This window comes from Oncorhynchus keta, unplaced genomic scaffold, assembly GCF_023373465.1.
Source record: "Oncorhynchus keta strain PuntledgeMale-10-30-2019 unplaced genomic scaffold, Oket_V2 Un_contig_3941_pilon_pilon, whole genome shotgun sequence".
Lineage (NCBI taxonomy): Eukaryota > Metazoa > Chordata > Actinopteri > Salmoniformes > Salmonidae > Oncorhynchus > Oncorhynchus keta.
The window spans coordinates 33,276-55,452 of NW_026287516.1; the positions used below are offsets into that span (position 1 = coordinate 33,276).

A 22,177-nucleotide genomic window follows, 5' to 3' on the forward strand; every position below is an offset into this window, starting at 1 on the left:
TGTACAGATCGCTGAGGTCGTCTGGTCCAGGTGTGTGTGAATCTGGCGTAGACAGGGTCAGAGGGACTGACTTCCTGTCCTGGTGACCACTTCCTCTCCAGCGGCCAGTCTCCTGTACAGATCGCTGAGGTCGTCTGGTCCAGGTGTGTGTGAATCTGGTGTGGTCAGAGGGACTGACTTCCTGTCCTGGTGACCACTTCCTCTCCAGCGGCCAGTCTCCTGTACAGATCGCTGAGGTCGTCTGGTCCAGGTGTGTGTGAATCTGGCGTAGACAGGGTCAGAGGGACTGACTTCCTGTCCTGGTGACCACTTCCTCTCCAGCGGCCAGTCTCCTGTACAGATCGCTGAGGTCGTCTGGTCCAGGTGTGTGTGAATCTGGCGTAGACAGGGTCAGAGGGACTGACTTCCTGTCCTGGTGACCACTTCCTCTCCAGCGGCCAGTCTCCTGTACAGATCGCTGAGGTCGTCTGGTCCAGGTGTGTGTGAATCTGGCGTAGACGGGATGTCAAAGTCCGATGACACCTGAGACTCCGTTGGCTCTGATTGGTGAGTGTGGCTGCCACTCTCCTCCCCCTCAGCATCCAGATTGGTCAATGCATCTCCCTGACACCGGTCTTCTGATTGGATGAGCAGGCTTTCAGCCTGACTCAGGCCTCGCCCAGCCGAGAGAGGACTTGACGGCGAGGGGAGTTTGGCGTAGTCATCAACAAACAGCTCTGGGGTCTGGGAGCCTGTGATTGGCTGGTTTGGTGTGGAGTGAGAGGGGCTTGTGTTCGAGCAGGAGTGTGATTGGCTGGTTTGGCTGTCCGTCAGTATCTCTGTGGTGAAAAACTCCTCCCAGCGAGGAGGGGTGCCAGAATTAGACACAGACCCCTCGTCTCTCTCCCCACCCTCTCTTCTTCCTCCAGGTCTCTCTCCTCCTCATCATCATCATTAGATTCGGTACAGTCCATGTAGTCTCCTGTGATGAGAGGCATGTGTGTTAGGGGTAGAGGTTCGTCGGGGGGGTTAGGGAGCGTTGTGGGTGCGGCCTCCTGCATCATCACCCTCTTCCTGACAGGGGCCAGGTCCGCCCCCTCAAACAGCCAATCGGCACAGTCCACATCTGGTATAAACAACAGAGCCAATCACAAAGCAGTGAAATAATGTAGAAAGGATGGTTGGAAGGGATAGCTGGCTGTGGTCAGGAGAGAGAGTCTCACCGTGGGTGTGCTGCTCTGGTCTGGTGCGTTTCAGTGTTCCCAGAGGTCTGTAGATCACAGTGGAAGAGGACACGTCCCTACACATAGACTTCAACCTGGAGACATACGGTTACACATTCACACACATACGGTAACCAATGCAGTGCATTTGGAAAGTATTCAGACCCCTTGTTCCACATATTGTTAGGTTACAGTCTAATTCTACAATGGAGGAAAACAATTATTCAATCCATCTACACAGAAAGCTGATTCACATCAGGGTCAGACCTGATTAGTATTCAGACCCTTTGCTCTGAGACTCAATTGAGCTCAGGTGCATCCTTGTTTCCATTCATCATCATCAATGTTTCTACAACTTGGGAGTCCACCTGTAAATGATTTGGAAAGGCTTGCTCTTGACCGGGAGAGCAAAACCCAAGCCATGAGGTTGAAAGAATCCTCCGTAGAGCTTCGAGACAGGATTGTGTCGAGGCACAGATCTGGGGAAAGGTACCAAAAGATATCTGCAGTATTGAAGGTCCCCAAGAACACAGTGGCCTCCATCATTCTTAAATGGAAGAAGTTTGGAACCACCAAGACACTTCCTAGAGCTGGCCAAGAACCTGATGGTTACTCTGGCAGACCTCCAGAGTTCCTCTGTGGAGATGGGTTAACCTTCCAGAAGGACAACAATCTCTGCAGCACTCCACCAATCAGGGCTTTATGGTAGAGTGGCCAGACGGAAGCCACTCCTCTGTTAAAGGCACGACAGCACGCTTGGAAGTTAGCCAAAAGGCAGCTAAAGGATTCTCAGACCATGAGAAACAAGATTGAACTCTTTGGCCTGAATGCCAAGTGTCACGTCTGAGAAAACCAGGCGCCGCTCATCACCTGGACAATACCATCCCTACGGTGAAGCATGGTGGTGGCAGCATCATGCTATGGTGATGTTTTTCAGCGGCAGGGACTGAGAGACTAGTCAGGATCTAGGGAGAGATGAACGGAGCAAAGTACAGAGATCCTTAGGACATCAGACTGGGGCGAAGGTTCACCTTCCAACAAGACAACGGCCCTAAGCACACAGCCAAGCCAACGCAGGAGTGGCTTTGGGACAAGTCTCTGAATGTCCTTGAGTGGCCCAGCCAGAGCCCGGACTTGAACCTGATCGAACAGCTCTGGAAAGACCTGAAAATAGCTCCGCAGGGACGTTCCCCATCCAACCCGACAGAGCTTGAGGATCTGCAGAGAAGAATGGGAGAAACTCCACAAATACAGGTGTGCCAAACTTGTAGCATCATACCCAAGAAGACTTGAGGCTATAAACTCTGCCAAAGGTGCTTCAAAGTACTGAGTAAAGGGTCTGAATACTTATATAAATGTGATATTTTTTAAATATTTGATACATTTGCAAAAATGTCTTGCTTTGTTATTATGGGGGTATGAGGAGAAAAAACAAACATTTAATCAATTCTAGAATAAAATTGAAAACAGCAAGGGTCCTAAACAGCTGCCCTGGAGAATGCCTGATTCTACCTGGATTATGTTGGAGAGGCTTCCATTAAAGAACACCCTCTGTTCTGTTAGACAGGTAACTCTTCATCCACATTATAGCAGGGGGTGTAAAGCCATAACACCCTCTGTGTTCTGTTAGACAGGTAATTCTTCATCCACATTATAGCAGGGGGTGTAAAGCCATAACACCCTCTGTGTTCTGTTAGACAGGTAACTCTTCATCCACATTATAGCAGGGGGTGTAAAGCCATAACACCCTCTGTGTTCTGTTAGACAGGTAACTCTTCATCCACATTATAGCAGGGGGTGTAAAGCCATAACACCCTCTGTTCTGTTAGACAGGTAACTCTTCACATTATAGCAGGGGGTGTAAAGCCATAACACCCTCTCTGTTCTGTTAGACAGGTAACTCTTCATCCACATTATAGCAGGGGGTGTAAAGCCATAACACCCTCTGTGTTCTGTTAGACAGGTAACTCTTCATCCACATTATAGCAGGGGGTGTAAAGCCATAACACCCTCTGTGTTCTGTTAGACAGGTAACTCTTCATCCACATTATAGCAGGGGGTGTAAAGCCATAACACCCTCTGTGTTCTGTTAGACAGGTAACTCTTCATCCACATTATAGCAGGGGGTGTAAAGCCATAACACCCTCTGTGTTCTGTTAGACAGGTAACTCTTCATCCACATTATAGCAGGGGGTGTAAAGCCATAACACCCTCTGTGTTCTGTTAGATAGGTAACTCTTCATCCACATTATAGCAGGGGTATGAAGCCATAACACCCTCTGTGTTCTGTTAGACAGGTAACTCTTCATCCACATTATAGCAGGGGGTAAAGTAAAGTAACTCTTCATCCACATTATAGCAGGGGGTATAACACATGTCTTTCCAGCAGCAGACTATGATCGATCATGTCCAAATCTGCACTGAAGTCTAACAAGACATCCCCCACAATCATTTATCATCAATTTCTCTCAGCCAATCATCAGTCATTTGTGTAAGTCCTGTGCTTGTTGAATGTCCTTCTCTATAAGCATGCTGAAAGTCTGTTGTCAATTTGTTTAGGGTGAAACAGCATTGTATCTGGTCAAACATCATTTGTTCCAGAAGTTTACTAAGGGTTGGTGGTAACAGGCTGATTGGTTGGCTATTTGAGCCAGTAAAGGGGGCTTTACTATTCTTAGGTGGCAGAATGACTTTAGCTTCCCTCCAGGCCTGAAGGCACACACACGTAGGCTTGGATTGAAGATGTGGCAAATAGGAGTGGCAATATCGTCTGTTATCATCCTCAGTAACTTTCCATCGAGATTGTCAGACCCTGGTGGCTTGTCGTTGTTGACAGACAACGACAATCACCTCCTAGACACTGACTTTACGGAATTCAAAAGTACAATTCGTGTCTTTCATTATATGGTCAGATATACTTTGATGTGTAGTGTCAGTGTTTGTTGCTGGCATGTCATCCCTAAGTTAGTGTCAGTGTTTGTTGCTGTCATGTCATCCCTAAGTTAGTGTCAGTGTTTGTTGCTGGCATGTCATCCCTAAGTTAGTGTCAGTGTTTGTTGCTGGCATGTCATCCCTAAGTTAGTGTCAGTGTTTGTTGTGGGCATGTCATCCCTAAGTTAGTGTCAGTGTTTGTTGCTGGCATGTCATCCCTAAGTTAGTGTCAGTGTTTGTTGCTGGCATGTCATCCCTAAGTTTGCTAATCTTGCCAATGAAAAGTCATTAAAGTAGGTTGCGATGAATGAGCCATCTGTTTCAATGAATGATGGAGCAGAGTTGGCTTTTTGTCCCAAAAATGTGATTTAAGGTTCCCCAAAGCTTTTTACTATCATTCTTTATATCATTTAACTTTGTTTCGTAGTGTAAGGGGTTGGGGTATGGGTATTAGGGGGTTGGGGTATGGGTATTAGGGGGTTGGGGTATGGGTATTAGGGGGTTGGGGTATGGTTATTAGGGGGTTGGGGTATGGGTATTAGGGGGTTGGGGTATGGGTATTAGGGGGTTGGGGTATGGGTATTAGGGGTTGGGGTATGGGTATTAGGGGGTTGGGGTATGGTTATTAGGGGTTGGGAGTATTAGGGGTTGGGAGTATTAGGGGGTTGGGGTATGGGTATTAGGGGGTTGGGGTATGGTTATTAGGGGTTGGGGCATAATGGGGGTTGGGGAATGTTGGGGACTGGGGTATTAGGGGGTTGGGGTGTAGAGAAGACATTCAGTGTATAGAGGATGACTGGCTCACAGCTCCGTGACATCAGCGTGAGTTCGGCCAATAGGAATGACACTGGGGTAGATGTTGATTGGCTGGAGATAAGACAGGAAGTCTTTTATCTGGAAACAGGAAGAACAGAAGAGTATCACACAGAGGCAGACAGGCACAGACCGAGGCAGACAGACAGATAGGAGGGCAGGTATCTCACCTCAGAGTAGGATGAGTGGAAGGAAAAGCAGGCTCTGTAGGAACTGGCACCTGTCCTGAAAACATTACACATCTGTGTAAGATAATGTGTATGTGTTTTTCTGTGTGTTTCTCTGAGTGAGTGTGAGTGTGTGTGTTTCTCTGAGTGTGTGTGTGTGTGTTTCTCTGAGTGTGAGTGTGTGTGTTTCTCTGAGTGTGAGTGTGTGTTTCTCTGAGTGTGTTTGTGTTTCTCTGAGTGTGTACCTGATGATAACCTTAGTCCTCTGGGTTCTGAGTCTCCAAACCACATAGTGGAGGGTTTGATACTGATGATGTTTAGAGGAGTTCCATCTGATGCCGAGGAGCCACACGGCAGCCTGCTGGCAGGAACAAACTCCTCCTCCTACACAACGACATGTTTCTATTGGTTAGGACTCCTCATCCTACACAACGACATGTTTCTATTCTCCTCCTTAGGACTCCTCATCCTACACAACGACATGTTTCTATTGGTTAGGACTCCTCCTCCTACACAACGACATGTTTCTATTGGTTAGGACTCCTCATCCTACACAACGACATGTTTCTATTGGTTAGGACTCCTCCTCCTACACAACGACATGTTTCTATTGGTTAGGACTCCTCATCCTACACAACGACATGTTTCTATTGGTTAGGACTCCTCATCCTACACAACGACATGTTTCTATTGGTTAGGACTCCTCATCCTACACAACAACATGTTTCTATTGGTTAGGACTCCTCCTCCTACACAACGACATGTTTCTATTGGTTAGGACTCCTCATCCTACACATGTTTCTATTGGTTAGGACTCCTCCTCCTACACAACGACATGTTTCTATTGGTTAGGACTCCTCATCCTACACAACAACATGTTTCTATTGGTTAGGACTCCTCATCCTACACAACAACATGTTTCTATTGGTTAGGACTCCTCCTCCTACACAACGACATGTTTCTATTGGTTAGGACTCCTCCTCCTACACAACGACATGTTTCTATTGGTTAGGACTCCTCATCCTACACAACGACATGTTTCTATTGGTTAGGACTCCTCATCCTACACAAAGACATGTTTCTATTGGTTAGGACTCCTCATCCTACACAACGACATGTTTCTATTGGTTAGGACTCCTCCTCCTACACAAAGACATGTTTCTATTGGTTAGGACTCCTCATCCTACACACATGTTTCTATTGGTTAGGACTCCTCATCCTACACATGTTTCTATTGGTTAGGACTCCTCATCCTACACAATGACATGTTTCTATTGGTTAGGACTCCTCATCCTACACAACGACATGTTTCTATTGGTTAGGCTCCTCATCCTACACATGTTTCTATTGGTTAGGGCTCCTCATCCTACACATGTTTCTATTGTTTAGGGCTCCTCATCCTACACATGTTTCTATTGGTTAGGGGTTTCTAAGAGAAAGGGGCGTGTAGCAGCGTTACCTTGGGGTGACGGCAGGCATGGATCTGAGTGGCTCGATCCGTGGTCACATGACTCAGAATCTCTGGCATCTTCTTAAACATGTCCAGGCTTTTCACATGAATCTACAACACACCACGTGTCATTATTTGTCATGCTTAACAAAGTGTGTGTTTAAAATAAATCTTATTTGGTATCGGTGTCCCATCCATGGGACAGTTGAGCTAACGTAGGCCAATGTGATTAGTATGAGGTTGTAAGTAACAAGAACAGTCATATCTGATATTGTCAGAAAGCTTAAATTCTTATTAATCTAACTGTACTGTCCAATGTACAGTAGCTATTACAGTGAAAGAATATCATGCTATTGTTTGAGAACTTAGTTATTAATAAACAAATTAGGCACATTTGGGCAGTCTTGATACATTTTTAAAGAAATGCAATGGTTCATTGGATCAGTCTAAAACTGTGCACATACTGCTGCCATCTAGTGGCCAAAATCTAAATGTCACCTAGGCTGGAATAATACATTATGGCCTTTCTCTTGCATTTTAAAGATAAATGGTACAAAAAAAAGCTATTTCTTTGTATTGTTATTCTCCTACATTCATGTCACATTTCCACAAACTTCAAAGTGTTTCCTTTCAAATGGTACCTAGAATATGCATATCCTTGCTTCCGGAGCTACAGGCAGTTAGATTTGGGTATGTCATTTTAGGTGGAAATTGAAAAAGGGGGCGGATCCTCAAGAGGTTTTAAGTGTTGGTCACCTACCTGTGTGTGAAACTCGTCCCCCAGGTTAGTGAAGAGGTATTCATATCCATATGCAGCTTTACAATTCAGCCACACTGTATGGTACACACTCCTACTGACCCAGTCCTGTACCAGACCCCGGATAGCATATAGACACGTCTCCTACACACACACACACACACACACACACACACAGTCCTGTACCAGCCCCCGGATAGCATGTAGACACGTCTCCTACACACACACACACACACACACACACACACATCCTGTACCAGCCCCCGGATAGCACACACACACACACACACACACACACACACACACACACACACACACACACAGTCCTGTGTACCACACCCCATAGTCCTGTGTGTAGCTCTCTCTCGGATAGCACACACACTGTCTGTGCTTCCTCTCTGTGTAGTGCGTCTCTCTGTGTGTCTGTGTGTACACACACACTCTGCAGCTCTCTCCCTGGGGATCTGTGGCTCTCTCTCTATAGATCTCTCCTGTGTAGCTCTCTCTCTGTGTAGCTCTCTCTCTCTGTGTGTGTAGATCTCTCTCTGTCTGTGTAGCTCTCTGCGGCTGACTAAATACTCTCTGTGTGTGTGCTCTCTCTCTGTTTATGTGTGTAAGCTCTCTCTCTCTCTGTGTAGTGCTCTATGTATCTCTCTGTGTGTACAGGCTCTCATGTTTAAGTGTGTGTGTAGCTCTCTCCACTGTGTGTGTGTGTAGCTGACTAAATACTTTTTGCCCCACTGTGTGTGTAGTATATGTATGTGTATGTACTCTCTCTCTCTGTGTGTGCTCTCTCTGTGTATGTATGTATGTAGTGTGTGTCTGTCTGTGGTCTGTCTCTCTCTCGTGTGTCTGTGTATGTGTATGCTCTCTGTCTCGTGTGTCTCTGTGTATGTGTGTGTGTGTGTGTGTATGTATGTGTATCTCTGTGCTCTGTGTGTAGTATGTAAGTCTCCTGTGTGTCTGTATGGGTGTGTCTACCAAGAATCCACAAATGTACACTCACCCTGCTGGGGTATGTGTTCTCAAGTGGGGGTGTAAAATGTGTACAAATTAATTAATGTGTATAGTCCAGATAAGACACACCTACTCATTCCAGGAAGTCTCCTTTCGTAGAACCCTGCCCTCTACCAAGAACATTGGAACATGTAAAACACACTGTGTTGGTATTTGAGATTCTTCAAAGTAGCCACACTTTGTACCACAGTATACGGTACAAATTAATTGAATAAGTTTCATGCCAGTATAAGAACCATTTAAAGTATTTTTAATGCATTTCAATCATTGTAGAATAATTGGTATACAGAACATCAAAACTATTTGGAAATTCATATTTTGGAGATCTAAATGAGCAAAAAAAATGTGACATTATTTTAGTGTTCCCTTTCAAAGTTTTTTGATGGCAAACCATTGCACAATGATGAAACTCAACTTCATGAGGTCACAGGAAATCCATTTAAATCCAGGTGTACCTTGATGCAAGGATAAGATCATTAGAGTTAACTGGCTCTGTGTTGTGAAAAGGAGGGGTGGATACAGGCCTCATAATTTTTAAGAACATTTCAGATTGGCAAAGAGAACTTCCAGAGTTACTTTAAGACATGAAGGTCAGTTCAATCCAGAAAATGGAGTAAAACTTTCAACATTTCAAGTGCCCCACCTCAACATCAACTGTTGAAACTGGCTCTTTTCATGATAGGAAAGGAAGTACAGAGGCCTAAGAACATTAGAGTTAACTGTCATGAGGACCACCAGGAAAGGGGAACATGGGTTAACTGCTGTTCAGGGGAACAGTGGGTTACCAGCCTATATTGGAAAGGTAAGTGTGTGCAGAGGATCAGTTAATTGCCTCAGAAATTGACTAAAAACAAATGCTTCAGGAGAACAGAGTTCAAGTAACAGACACATCTCAACATCAACTGTTCAGAGAACAGTGGGTTTCATTTTTATTTAACAGTAGGTTAGCCTTGTTAAGAACAACTGCCTATGTACATGACGGCCTAGGAACAGTGGGTTAACTGCCTTGTGGGAACAGTGGGTTAACTGCCTTGTTCAGGGGAACAGTGGGTTAACTGCCTTGTTCAGGGAACAGTGGGTTAATGTTCAGGGGGAACAGTGGGTAATGCCTTGTTGGGAACAGTATGTTAACTGCCTTGTTCAGTGGGAACAGTGGGGTTAACTGCCTTGTTCAGGGGAACAGTGGGTTTAACTGCCTTGTTCAGGGAACAGTGGGTTAACTGCCTTGTATGGGTTAACTGCCTTGTTCAGGGGCAGTAGTGATTCAAACAACCTTGTTCAGGAGAACCATAGGCTACTGCCGCCCTCAGGTCTTCATTGGGGTACAGTGTAACAGTGCCTTGTTAAGCAATGGACTTGTTCAGGGGAGTGGGTGTGTTCAGGGAACAGTGGGTTAACTGCCTTGTTCAGGGGAACAGTGGGTTAACTGCCTTTCAGGAACAGTGGGTTAACTGCCTTGTTCAGGGGAACAGTGGGTGCCTTGTTGTGTAACAGTGGGTTAACTGCCTTGTTCAGGGGAGTGGGTTTAAGGAACAGTGGGTTAACTCTTTGTGAGACGTTAACTGCCTTGTTCAGGGCCAGTCGGTGATTCAATCCACCAACCTTTTCGGTTAATGGCCCAAACACCACTAGGCTACCTGATCTCCAAAGTACTACTACAAAAACACACAAAGTAGTGTGGGCCAAGAAACACAAGCAATGGACATTAGACTGGCTGATGAGTCCAAATTTTATATTTTTGGTTCCACCTTTGTGAGACGCATAGGTGAACGGGATGATCTCCTGGAAGCATGGAGGAGGAGGTGGTGTGATGGTGCTTTGCTGGTGACACTGTCTGTGATTTATTTAGAATTCAAGGCACACTTAATCAGCATGGCAACCACAGCTTCTGCAGTGATACGCAATCCCATCTGGTTCGTGATTTATTTAGAATTCAAAGCACACTGAACGGCAGCGTAGCCTAGCGGTTAGAGCGTTGGACTAGTAACCCAGTTCAAACCCCCGAGCTGACAAGGTACAAATCTGCCCCTGAACAGGCAGCTGTTCCCAGGCCGTCATTGAAAATAAGAATATGTTCTTAACTGACTTGCCTGGTTAAATAAAGGAAAAATGTAAAACCAGCATGGCTACCAAAGCATTCTGCAATGATATCCCATTTAGTTTTTCAACAGGACAATGACCCAAAACATCCAAGCTGTGAAGGGCTATTTGACCAAGAAGGAGAGTGATTGAGCATTAGATGAGTGCCCCACAATCAACAGGCACCCTGAGATGGTTTGGGATGATTTGGACTGCAGAGTCAGCCAACAAGTTCTCAGAATGCCAAGGGAACTGTCCTTCAAGACTGTTAGAGAAGCATTCCAGGTGAATTTTACAATGTGAGAAAATGCCAAGAGTGCAAACTGGTACTAATATATCAACAGGTTCAAAGGAAATGTTCTTGACGAAACTGCGCCTGTGAAGACTTTCCATGACAAAATGAAAGCTTGAGTCATAGTTTTGATGTCTTACATTTTCTAAAAATAAAGCTAGGTGAACTTTTGACTGGATAACACAACAGTGGTGTAGCAAAGGGAGAGGTCATTTGTCAGATGAAGGGGAGGAGACATGTAGATGAAGGGGAGGAGACATGTAGATGAAGGGGAGGAGACATGTAGATGAAGGGGAGGAGACATGTAGATGAAGGGGAGGAGACGGGTTAAAGAAGGATTTTTAAGCCTTGAGATAAATGAGACATGGATCGTGTCTGTGGGCCATTCAGAGGGCGAACGGGCAAGACAAGAGATTTAAGTGCCTTTGAATGGCACATGGTAGTAGGTGCCAAGCGCAGCAGTTTGAGTCAAGAACTGCAACGTTGCTGGGTTTCTCACACTCAACAGTTTCCTTTGTGTATCAAGAATGGTCCACCACCCAGAGGACATCCAGCCAACTTGACACAACTAAATCAGCTTCCCAGAAAGCTTTTGACATCTTGTAGTGCTAGGTGACACCACAAACACAAGCTAGGTGACACCACAAACCAAGTGACACCACAAACACAAGCTAGGTGACACCACACACAAGCTAGGTGACACCACAGACACAAGCTAGGTGACACCAGAAAACACAAGCTAGGTGACACCACAAACACAAGCTAGGTGACACCACAAACACAAGCTAGGTGACACCACAAACACAAGCCAGGTGACACCACAAACACAAGCAGGTGACACCACAAACACAAGGTGACACCACAAACACAAGCTAGGTGACACCACAAACACAAGCTAGGTGACACCACAAACACAAGCCAGGTGACACCACAAACACAAGCTAGGTGACACCACAAACACAAGCCAGGTGACACCACAAACACAAGCTAGGTGACACCACAAACACAAGCTAGGTGACACCACAAACACAAGCCAGGTGACACCACAAACACAAGCTAGGTGACACCACAACACAAGCTAGGTGACACCACAAACACAAGCCAGGTGACACCACAAACACAAGCCAGGTGACACCACAAACACAAGCCAGGTGACACCACAAACACAAGCCAGGTGACACCACAAACACAAGCTAGGTGACACCACAAACACAAGCCAGGTGGTGACACACCACAAACACAAAGTGACACCACAAACACAAGCTAGGTGACACCACAAACACAAGCCAGGTGACACCACAAACACAAGCTGACACCACAAACACAAGGTGACACCACAAACACAAGCCAGGTGACACCACAAACACAAGCTAGGTGACACCACAACACAAGCAGGTGACACCACAAACACAAGCTAGGTGACACCACAAACACAAGCTAGGTGACACCACAAACACAAGCTAGGTGACACCACAAACACAAGCTAGGTGACACCACAAACACAAGCTAGGTGACACCCACAAACACAAGCTAGGTGACACCACAAACACAAGCCAGGTGACACCACAAACACAAGCTAGGTGACACCACAAACACAAGCCAGGTGACACCACAAACACAAGCCAGGTGACACCACAAACACAAGCCAGGTGACACCACAAACACAAGCCAGGTGACACCACAAACACAAGCTAGGTGACACCACAAACACAAGCCAGGTGACACCACAAACACAAGCTAGGTGACACCACAAACACAAGCCAGGTGACACCACAAACACAAGCTAGGTGACACCACAAACACAAGCTAGGTGACACCACAAACACAAGCTAGGTGACACCACAAACAGGTGATACCACAAACACAAGCTAGGTGACAAGCCACAACCACAAACACAAGCTAGGTGACACCACAAACACAAGCTAGGTGACACCACAAACACAAGCTAGGTGACACCACAAACACAAGCTAGGTGACACCACAAACACAAGCTAGGTGACACCACAAAACACAAGCTAGGTGACACCACAAACACAAGCTAGGTGACACCACAAACACAAGCTAGGTGACACCACAAACACAAGCTAGGTGACACCACAAACACAAGCTAGGTGATACCACAAACACAAGCCAGGTGACACCACAAACACAAGCTAGGTGACACCACAAACACAAGCTAGGTGACACCACAAACACAAGCCAGGTGACACCACAAACACAAGCCAGGTGACACCACAAACACAAGCTAGGTGACACCACAAACACAAGCTAGGTGACACCACAAACACAAGCTAGGTGACACCACAAACACAAGCTAGGTGACACCACAAACACAAGCTAGGTGACACCACAAACACAAGCTAGGTGACACCACAAACACAACAGGTGACACCACAAACACAAGCTAGGTGACACCACAAACACAAGCCAGGTGACACCACAAACACAAGCTAGGTGACACCACAAACACAAGCTAGGTGACACCACAAACACAAGCACAGGTGACACCACAAACACAAGCCAGGTGACACCACAAACACAAGCTAGGTGACACCACAAACACAAGCTAGGTGACACCACAAACACAAGCTAGGTGACACCACAAACACAAGCTAGGTGACACCACAAACACAAGCTAGGTGACACCACAAACACAAGCTAGGTGACACCACAAACACAAGCTAGGTGACACCACAAACACAAGCAGGTGACACCACAAACACAAGCCAGGTGACACCACAAACACAAGCTAGGTGACACCACAAACACAAGCTAGGTGACACCACAAACACAAGCTAGGTGACACCACAAACACAAGCTAGGTGACACCACAAACACACAAGCTAGGTGACACCACAAACACAAGCTAGGTGACACCACAAACACAAGCTAGGTGACACCACAAACACAAGCTAGGTGACACCACAAACACAAGCTAGGTGACACCACAAACACAAAGGTGACACCACAAACACAAGCCAGGTGACACCACAGACACAAGCTAGGTGACACCACAAACACAAGCTAGGTGACACCACAAACACAAGCTAGGTGACACCACAAACACAAGCTAGGTGACACCACAAACACAAGCCAGGTGACACCACAAACACAAGCTAGGTGACACCACAAACACAAGCCAGGTGACACCACAAACACAAGCTAGGTGATACCACAAACACAAGCTAGGTGATACCACAAACACAAGCTAGGGGTGACACCACAAACACAAGCTAGGTGACACCACAAACACAAGCTAGGTGACACCACAAACACAAGCTAGGTGACACCACAGACACAAGCTAGGTGACACCACAAACACAAGCAGGCGACACCACAAACACAAGCTAGGTGACACCACAAACACAAGCTAGGTGACACCACAGACACAAGCTAGGTGACACCACAAACACAAGCTAGGTGACACCACAGACACAAGCTAGGTGACACCACAAACACAAGCTAGGCGACACCACAAACACAAGCTAGGTGACACCACATACACAAGCCAGGTGACACCACAGACACAAGCTAGGTGACACCACAAACACAAGCTAGGTGACACCACAGACACAAGCTAGGTGACACCACAAACACAAGCTAGGCGACACCACAAACACAAGCTAGGTGACACCACAAACACAAGCTAGGTGATACCACAAACACAAGCTAGGTGACACCACATACACAAGCTAGGTGACACCACAGACACAAGCTAGGTGACACCACAAACACAAGCTAGGTGACACCACAGACACAAGCTAGGTGACACCACAAACACAAGCTAGGCGACACCACAAACACAAGCTAGGTGACACCACAAACACAAGCTAGGTGATACCACAAACACAAGCTAGGTGACACCACATAAGCACACATACATGCACGCACACACAGTACTCACATGACCGAGCCTGGACAGTGACCTGCAGGAAGCAGAGTCACCACAAGTTCTTCTCTCTGTGGACACACACAATATCAGTCATCAAAGAGTCAGTCATACAGCAAACTGACAGCGATCAGCCCTTATGACCCTCTATATATGTTGTAATGATGAACCGGTGTCGTACCTCTCCTGAAGCCTCGTCTATTAAAGTGATTAGTGTGGGACTCTCCAGTTCCAAAGCAACCTAGACAAACAGAAGCACGTCAAAATTACACAAAACACATGTTGCCTAGCAATAGGTCCATAACTAAGATTTTTGACAATTAACTACTTACTATGTGATCTTCCCAGAAGGCATATTTTGGATTGCTCAGCAACAGTTCCTTAGTTACAAATGAACAGTACAGTTTGACTGTCAGACTGGAACAAATGAACAAAGACAGTTTGACTGTCAGACTGGAACAAATGAACAAAGACAGTTTGACTGTCAGACTGGAACAAATGAACAAAGACAGTTTGACTGTCAGACTGGAACAAATGAACAAAGACAGTTTGACTGTCAGACTGGAACAAATGAACAAAGACAGTTTGACTGTCAGACTGGAACAAATGAACAAAGACAGTTTGACTGTCAGACTGGAACAAATGAACAAAGACAGTTTGACTGTCAGACTGGAACAAATGAACAAAGACAGTTTGACTGTCAGACTGGAACAAATGAACAAAGACAGTTTGACTGTCAGACCGGAACAAATGAACAAAGACAGTTTGACTGTCAGACCGGAACAAATGAACAAAGACAGTAACGTTAGACCTTCAACATCAGTTAGCCATCCTTTGTTTCACTGAACTTTCACACCATCAAAATAAAACGTGATATCACCTGAATTTCAACTTTCTTTTCAATAGAGGCCCCTTCAGCCCTTCATGTGATCTGCAGAAAATGCATGATGTGAGTAGAGGTAACGTTAGCTAGTTACATGTCCACTGTGTGCCAGTTAAGAGCACATACTGGCTAGTTATCTTTAGCTAACTGCTGTTTGGCTCTCACTGATCTCAAAGAGTCTTCCTTACCTTTGTGGCAGTGAGATAGAAAATAAGCCCTTGCATGTAGATTCTCCCTGTCAAACCGATCCAGCGACATGTTGGGATACTCCTTCATGCGACCCGCGAACGAACTCATTTTGACTGAAGATTAGCTCCGATTCATTTCCTCAACTTCAACCCACTCGTTGACTAGCTGACATTTCGGCGCATTTTGGTCGGGATACTTGAATAGCTGCCGTTAGCTAAACCACCTAGTGGATGGGAGACAAAACGTTTCCACTGTCAGCATTGTATCGGAATTTAAACCTGCTCACAATAACGACGTTGCCAGCATTTATCTGTGCTACCAGTATTACCATAACAACACCTTGTTAAAGAAGAAGAAGAAGAAGAAGAAGAAGAAGAAGAAGGAAGGAAGGAAGGAAGGAAGGTTGGGTTGCTAGCATATATCTGTTCTACCAGTATTACCATAACAACACCTTGTTAAAGAAGAAGAAGAAGAAGAAGAAGAAGAAGAAGAAGAAGAAGAAGAAGAAGAAGAAGAAGAAGAAGAAGAAGAAGAAGAAGAAGAAGGAAGGAAGGAAGGAAGGAAGGAAGGTTGGGTTGCTAGTATATATCTGTGCTACCAGTATTACCATAACAACACCTTGTTAAAGAAGAAGAAGAAGAAGAAGAAGAAGAAGAAGAAGAAGAAGAAGAAGAAGAAGAAGGAAGGAAGGAAGGAAGGAAGGAAGGAAGGTTGGGTTGCCAGCATATATCTGTTCTACCAGTAGACAATTACCATAACAACACCTTGTTAAAGACCCACTGTTCCTAGGCCGTGATTGAAAATAAGAATTTCTTCTTAACTGACTTGCCTAGTTAAATAAAATGTAAAAGAAGAAGAAGAAGAAGAAGAAGAAGAAGAAGAAGAAGAAGAAGAAGAAGAAGAAGAAGAAGAAGAAGAAGGAAGGAAGGAAGGAAGGAAGGAAGGTTGGGTTGCTAGTATATATCTGTGCTACCAGTATTACCATAACAACACCTTGTTAAAGAAGAAGAAGAAGAAGAAGAAGAAGAAGAAGAAGAAGAAGAAGAAGAAGAAGAAGAAGAAGAAGAAGAAGAAGAAGAAGAAGAAGAAGAAGAAGAAGGAAGGAAGGAAGGAAGGAAGGAAGGTTGGGTTGCTAGTATATATCTGTGCTACCAGTATTACCATAACAACACCTTGTTAAAGAAGAAGAAGAAGAAGAAGAAGAAGAAGAAGAAGAAGGAAGGAAGGAAGGAAGGAAGGAAGGTTGGGTTGCTAGTATATATCTGTGCTACCAGTATTACCATAACAACACCTTGTTAAAGAAGAAGAAGAAGAAGAAGAAGAAGAAGAAGAAGAAGAAGCCAGCATTTAGAAGAAGAAGAAGAAGAAGAAGAAGAAGGAAGGAAGAAGGAAGGAAGGTTGGGTTGCTAGTATATATCTGTGCTACCAGTATTACCATAACAACACCTTGTTAAAGAAGAAGAAGAAGAAGAAGAAGAAGAAGAAGAAGAAGAAGAAGAAGAAGAAGAAGAAGAAGAAGAAGAAGAAGAAGAAGAAGGAAGGAAGGAAGGAAGGAAGGAAGGTTGGGTTGCCAGCATATATCTGTTCTACCAGTAGACAATTACCATAACAACACCTTGTTAAAGACCCACTGTTCCTAGGCCGTCATTGAAAATAAGAATTTCTTCTTAACTGACTTGCCTAGTTAAATAAATGTAAAAGAAGAAGAAGAAGAAGAAGAAAGAAGAAGAAGAAGAAGAAGAAGAAGAAGAAGAAGAAGAAGAAGGAAGGAAGGAAGGAAGGAAGGAAGGTTGGGTTGCCAGTATTTATCTGTGCTACCAGTATTACCATAACAACACCTTGTTAAAGAAGAAGAAGAAGAAGAAGAAGAAGAAGAAGAAGAAGAAGAAGAAGGAAGGAAGGAAGGAAGGAAGGAAGTTGCTAGTATATATCTGTGCTACCAGTATTACCATAACAACACCTTGTTAAAGAAGAAGAAGAAGAAGAAGAAGAAGAAGAAGAAGAAGAAGAAGAAGAAGGAAGGAAGGAAGGAAGGAAGGAAGGTTGGGTTGCTAGTATATATCTGTGCTACCAGTATTACCATAACAACACCTTGTTAAAGAAGAAGAAGAAGAAGAAGAAGAAGAAGAAGAAGAAGAAGAAGAAGAAGAAGAAGAAGAAGAAGGAAGGAAGGAAGGAAGGAAGGAAGGCTGGGTTGCTAGCATATATCTGTGCTACCAGTATTACCATAACAACACCTTGTTAAAGAAGAAGAAGAAGAAGAAGAAGAAGAAGAAGAAGAAGAAGAAGTTCTAAGAAGAAGAAGAAGAAGAAGGAAGGAAGGAAGGAAGGAAGGAAGGAAGGTTGGGTTGCCAGCATATATCTGTTCTACCAGTAGACAATTACCATAACAACACCTTGTTAAAGACTCCACTGTTCCTAGGCCGTCATTGAAAATAAGAATTTGTTCTTAACTGACTTGCCTAGTTAAATAAATGTAAAAGAAGAAGAAGAAGAAGAAGGAGGAAGGAGTATTGGGTTGCTCGGCAACTAAAGACAAGCCTCCTCGTCATCATCTCTTGATCTGTGAGTTTTGCCCCGTTCAGCTGTAAGTAACATGTGGTATCAGCTACTTAATCAAATTGGGAAACAAATGTATAGCAAGCTAGCCAGATTCAGTCTATTTTCTAACTGTGACTTCTATATTATATCATAGCCCGAAGCTAGTGCTAGCAAGTTTAATTCAAATATTGGCGTTAGCTAGTTAGCTACTGTACGTTTGGCAACGTTACTGTGCAAATTCAATTCGATTGGTTTCGGGCACGAATATTAAAACTGAAATCAGCTTAAGAAATGTATAGATAAAATGTTTTCGGCAATAAGATGGTTAGTGTGTAAGAATTAAGAGAGCAGTTCTGCCTGCTCTCCTCTACTATTTCCTGTACCGAGACTGGCTATCTGACAAGTGGTCGGCAGAACCACCTGCTGCACCCATCTGCTCTCTATCCCCCAGGACAGGAGGACGGGGAGAAATAGAAAATCAGCCTTACCCTACTTCTGCCACCCAATTCATATTCAGGATGCCCCTCCCCATATAACCTACTATGTAATTGCCATTCTTTTAAAATTGTGTTTTTTGTTTATTTAGTTTTCCTTTATGTATTTCAGTGTCCATGACTGTCATGTCAGTATATAGAGATACTTGAACTTGTCTAACTGAGCCCACTATTTGCTCCTGTAGGTCGCCTGTGGACATCCTCTCTGCAGCATAATGTCTTGTGCAGCCTACTTAGATGGCAACGCAACGCCAAAGTCCATGAGCAGAGCCAAACAATGGACTGACGAGGTGGAGAACTTATACAGATTCCAACAGGCAGGCTACAGAGATGAACTGGAATACAAACAAGTAAAGCAAGTTGACTTGGTAAACAACTTAAATGAATCCTTATCACTGGCTAAAAGCATTGCCACTGACAGTTGGTTCACTGCAAGATGAATGTGTCACTGTGGCATTGCTTTTGTCTTAGATCGACAGGTGGCCTGAGACTGGGTTTGTGAAGAAGCTTCAGCGTCGAGACAACACATTCTATTACTACAACAGAAAAAGAGAATGTGAAGACCGAAGTCCATAAAGTGAAGGTCTATGCATATTAAGTCAGGAGTGTCCAGCAATCTCTTTTCCATTTTGAATATCTTTTGACATGTTTTTGAAGAAGACGCCTGTAGGAAGGAAGGCAGCATCATCCCAGCTGTGGAATGTAGACCAGTTCACTGAATAAAGGGTGTGAGGCTGAAGCTGTCTGATGTGTGTGAACCTGTGATGGGAGGTATGTGTGTTATAAGGGTCCTTTTGATGAGTGTTTTGTTGTGGATCCAGATGAACTATTGAACTGTGTGAGAGGGGATTATAGTCTGGGGCTATCACACCTCATCATGTGATATTGTGACGTTAGTATGAGGACTGGGATTACCGTCAACAAAATAAAATACCTAAAGTCTGACCCCCTAACAGGGATATTCACATACCAGTACACTAACTATGATTCACATATACCAGTACTCCCAAATACAACATAGAGCTGCTGAGCACATGTTCTGCTGCATGACATTCATGGTTATTCTATAAACATACATTTCTATATGAATGTTGTGTAAAGTTGCATCCTCCTGTGGGGGATATGGGGCTCAGTTAGAGTGGACTGAGAGCTGAACTGGTATGACAGTTAGCAGGTGGGTAAAACACTACAACTATTTGGGTTAAGTATTGGTCCTGACGAATATACTTACAAGTCTACAATGATCATTCATATGATATGAAGATAACGACTGGATTTTCCACAGGTGTAAAGTATTTCAGTCAAATTACTGGAAAGTTCTACTTAAGTAGTTTTTCTGGGTATCTGTACTTTACTATTCATATGTTTTTACAACTTTTACTGCACTACATCCCTAAAGACAATATTGTACTTTTTATTCCATACATTTTCCCTGACAACCCAAAGCACTCTTTACATTTTGAATGCTTAGCAGAACAGGAAAATTGTGAAATTGACACACTTATCAAGAGAATGCGTGGTCATCCCTACTGGGTATGTTCTGGCGGACTCACTAAACACATGTATGTTGTGTAAATAATGTCTGAGTGTTGGAGTGTGTCCCTGGCTATCCATACATTTTCAAAACAACAATTTATACTTTTACTTTTGATATTTAAGTATATTTTAGCAATGAAATCTACTTTGATACTTAAGTATATTTAAAACCAAATACTTTTAGACTTTTACTCAAGTAGTATTTTACTGGGTGACTTTTACTTAAGGTATTAAGGTATCTATACTTTTACTCAAGTATGACAAATTGGGTACTTTTTTCCACCACTGGGATTTCCACAAACATTTCTGCCGAATGGTGTCCCTAAAAAAGGTTTGCATTGATCTACACTCATCAAATCAATTAAAACAGACCCATTAATGCATGTGAAATAGGTTAGTACACTGTATTGAATCATGTCAACTCTTGCCGAAATGTGTACCGCCGTAATAAGATATTTTGCCTTTAAGAGTACTGTCACGTTCCCTTTAAGCTGCCCGGCTGTAATTTCTGGTTGAGCCGATCAGAATCATTTTGCTCCTGGAAGTTTTGGAGACACTGGATAAGTGACAAGTAGTTGACACATATTCATCTGAAACACAACCTCTTATTATGCTCTGACACGTAAGTACATTGAAACAAAGTTGACGTTTGGTTCAACCTTTGAAATGGGTGTTTTGAGCAGCTGATTGGAGCCGTCCTAGTAGTGTTATTGTTAGCGGACATGCTATCAGTAACAAACTGCCGTTAGATAACCAGCAGGCTTACTAGCTAGCCGTCTAATATTAAACTCGTAGATATGTTTTGTGAACTTTGATGGGTGTTTAAAATGAATGTTAAATTAAGATCTGCGAGGTCAGCGCCCAACACAGCTAAACTAGCTAGCAAGCCTAACGACTACCAGCTGTTAGCCGACTATTTACAAGTGATTTATCTAGCCCGGTTGGTTTCCTGTATGTCCTAGCCCGGTTGGTTTCCTGTATGTCCTAGCCCGGTTGGTTTCCTGTATGTCCTAGCCCGGTTGGTTTCCTGTATGTCCTAGCCCGGTTGGTTTCCTGTATGTCCTAGCCCGGTTGGTTTCCTGTATGTCCTAGCCCGGTTGGTTTCCAGTATGTCCTAGCCCGGTTGGTTTCCCGTATGTCCTAGCCCGGTTGGTTTCCCGTATGTCCTAGCCCGGTTGGTTCCCGTATGTCCTAGCCCGGTTGGTTTCAGTATGTCCTAGCCCGGTTGGTTTCAGTATGTCCTAGCCCGGTTGGTTTCCTGTATGTCCTAGCCCGGTTGGTTTCCTGTATGTCCTAGCCCGGTTGGTTTCCTGTATGTCCTAGCCTGGTTGGTTTCCCTGTATGTCCTAGCCCGGTTGGTTTCCGTATGTCCTAGCCCGGTTGGTTTCCCCGTATGTCCTAGCCCGGTTGGTTTCCTGTATGTCCTAGCCCGGTTGGTTTCCCGTATGTCCTAGCCCGGTTGGTTTCCAGTATGTCCTAGCCCGGTTGGTTTCCCGTATGTCCTAGCCCGGTTGGTTTCCGTATGTCCTAGCCCGGTTGGTTTCCCGTATGTCCTAGCCCGGTTGGTTTCCAGTATGTCCTAGCCCGGTTGGTTTCCTGTATGTCCTAGCCCGGTTGGTTTCCTGTATGTCCTAGCCCGGTTGGTTTCCTGTATGTCCTAGCCCGGTTGGTTTCCCGTATGTCCTAGCCCGGTTGGTTTCCTGTATGTCCTAGCCCGGTTGGTTTCCGTATGTCCTAGCCCGGTTGGTTTCCCGTATGTCCAGCCCGGTTGGTTTCCCGTATGTCCTAGCCCGGTTGGTTTCCTGTATGTCCTAGCCTGGTTGGTTTCCCGTATGTCCTAGCCCGGTTGGTTTCCGTATGTCCTAGCCCGGTTGGTTTCCTGTATGTCCTAGCCCGGTTGGTTTCCTGTATGTCCTAGCCCGGTTGGTTTCCTGTAT

At 44.7% G+C, this 22,177-nt stretch overlaps 1 long non-coding RNA gene and 1 pseudogene across 3 annotated transcripts; one reads left to right on the forward strand and one right to left on the reverse strand.

The window, feature by feature from the left end:
- Nucleotides 1-135: 135 nt before the first annotated feature.
- Nucleotides 136-15,889, reverse strand: LOC127924307 (protein artemis-like; annotated as a pseudogene).
- On the forward strand, nucleotides 2,424-3,470 carry LOC127924306 (uncharacterized). 3 transcript variants are annotated; one of them, XR_008117604.1, is made up of 3 exons: nucleotides 2,424-2,836; nucleotides 2,904-3,035; nucleotides 3,099-3,470. It is a non-coding gene; the product is annotated as an uncharacterized LOC127924306 (long non-coding RNA). The 3 variants fall into 3 exon arrangements; XR_008117605.1 differs by having other exon boundaries at nucleotides 3,166-3,470; XR_008117606.1 differs by having other exon boundaries at nucleotides 2,424-2,769.
- Nucleotides 15,890-22,177: the final 6,288 nt, after the last annotated feature.